This window comes from Dipodomys spectabilis, unplaced genomic scaffold (assembly GCF_019054845.1).
Source record: "Dipodomys spectabilis isolate Male_0828 unplaced genomic scaffold, ASM1905484v1 ptg000019l, whole genome shotgun sequence".
NCBI classification, from domain to species: Eukaryota; Metazoa; Chordata; class Mammalia; order Rodentia; family Heteromyidae; genus Dipodomys; species Dipodomys spectabilis.
Genome location: NW_024870696.1, coordinates 26,600,289 through 26,603,032, shown reverse-complemented (window position 1 = coordinate 26,603,032; position 2,744 = coordinate 26,600,289).

Genomic DNA, 2,744 nt, shown 5'->3' with positions numbered 1-2,744 from the left:
TTCAAGCTAATTTGCCATGTGTAATCATCAAGTACCACAACAGTTACTATTTCAGCTGAAGATCTGTTCTCAGATGTTCAGATGTTACATAAAACTAACTTCAAAATAGCCTAGTATTCCAGAAAGAAACCCGTATTGCTTTGATTTGATTTGTGCAGATTGGGACATCCTCTGGTACCTGGTCTTGATGTATGCTACAATTAGCTCTAAAAGATTAGGTGGGCGCTCGAATTTGGAGACTTTACAAAGGCTGATTGATCCTTTCCAATTAGAAGCAATGCATTCTGGCAGTGTTTAACAGAGTTCTCCTCGAAAGGAAGCAGTAGATGTGACATGCTGATTTCCATAGAGTCAGTATGAAATGTGAGAAGAGGGCTGCATGCAGATGCTGCTTACCTTTGATGCAACCAGCCCCACGAGACCACTGAAGAGGGATTCTTTTTATATTTGCTAAACATTCACAAAAACTATCATTTATAAAGGCCCAACTTTAAGGAGAAAAAAAAAAAGATGGCTTCACTGGGTAAGATGAACTCACACTGTTACACTGGGCATAAACCACCTGGAAAATTTTTTATTATGTGTGGGTTTTTTTCTGCTTTGTATTTGCAGCCCTACAGGTTGAATCTAGGAGCCTTGCATACGTCAGAAAAGTCTTGGCGGGACTTAATTCTCCTATCAGGTGCAGCAATTTGAGAGAAGGCTTACTCAGAAATTTAAGTAGCTTCTGGATAAGTGGTTTGACAAAATGAATAGAAGTAAAAAAGAACCATTAAAGATGTGATTTAAAAAATATTCATGTGTTACTTGCTATTTTTATTTTTCATTTTTTGTCCGTCATGGGGCTTGACCTCTGGGCCTGAGCGCCGTCAAGGAGAGTGCTCTACTAAGTGGTTTTCTGGTGGTTAATTGAAGTTAAGAGTCTCACAGACTTTCCTGCCCAGGCTGGCATTGAACTGCGATCCTCAGATCTCAGCCTCCTGAGTAGCTAGGGTTACAAGAGTGAGCCACTGGTACCTGGTTTATTACTTGCTATTTATGAAGTCTTTTCCCTTCTGCTCTGAATGCGTTTTCTATCAGATCTTTTGAAATGGTCATAACTAGTATGAGAGTATGTTATCAAGATTCCGGAAAAAAAAATCTCATTAAAATTGATACAGCTAATATTTACCTCAGCAGTGTCTGTTCTAAGGGTTTCTCCTGCATTGTTTCATTGCACTGTTGCAACTTTATGAGAGGAATCTCATTTTGCAGATGAAGAAACAAAATCAATGAGTTTAAGTCACTAGGTTAGCAACTGGGGCCAATCCCAATATTCTGACTGTACTTAATGCTTTTGAAATACGATAGACTTCAAATAGTTTAAGAAGAGACCCATTTAATCGTTAACATAGTTAACAAATAATTTTGACCATTTTATTGTTCATTGTTCTGAGAAAGGAGATGAAGGCTATAAACTATCATTGGTATCTGATAGATAGTCACGAGTAGACTTTTTAGGATCAGAACAATTCTATGCCAGATAGTCTCTGGGTTATGTTAATAAAATTAGGATTAACTAGTAAGGCTAAAGTACACGTTTGCCTTTAGTTAATAGAAATCATCTGTCAAGCAACCATAAGTTTGGGCAGGACTGCAGTGGCACTCACTTATAATCCTGGATATTTGGGAGGTGGATATCAGGACAATTTCAGTTCCAGGTAAGTGTGGGTAAAAATAATCATGAGATTCCCTCCCAACAGAAAAGAGCTACGTGGTGGCACATGTCTGTCATCTCACGGCAGCAGGAAGCATAAAATAGGAGGGTCTTGGTCCAGAAAATCCTAGGCAAAACTAAGAGCCTGTCTCAAAGCTCCTGAGCAAAACGAGCTGGGGGTATCACTGAAGTGGTAGAGTGTTTGGCTAGCAAGATCCAAACCACAGTAGTACCAAAGAAAAACAAAAACCTCAAAACTAAACAAACTATAAATTTGTACCTTTCATATGTACTTGCTAGGCCAGAAATAATTTAAGGTGCTTTCTATATAATATCTCTCATAATGTCTGTCTGTCTGTCTATCTATCTATCTATCTATCTATTTATCTATCGTAGAAAACCTAACTAAAATTGAAATAGTAAAATAAAGAGTAGGAAAAATAAAATGGAAGAGAGTAAGGTAATACACAAAATCCATATTTCAAGATCTTAATACACTTTCTAGAATTCAATTACAGTTTTCATTCTGAATCTTTTCAGAACCACAGCAGAGGGAAAAATGACTTGCTGTATTCAAGAAGTGACGTGTTAAGCATCTTTAAAAGAAAGGTAGACAACACACTACTTGGCTCAAGTAGTAGAACATTTGTTTACAAAGTGTGAGGCCCTGAGTTCAAACCCTAGTTCACAGATATACACGTGTCATATATTATAGTATATGTTATATAAATACATAAATATATAAAAGAAAGGTGGTAATGTAATGTAATACAGGTAGTATTATGAAAGTCCCCCAGCAATACTGTCAACATATTTAGAGCATGATATGTTTCAATTTTTTTTTGAATTGGGAATGAGGCTGATATCCAAGCATTCGACCACTGAGTTATATTTCCAGTCCTCACTTAAAGAAAAGTACTGATTTAATAACATAACTTGAACAGAGGAACAAAACCATGCATGTAGTCAAGTATGTAGCTTGATTGATTTGACTTTGCTTAATGTCAATACACGTAATTGACAATTGTATGCCACAGGTAATGTCATA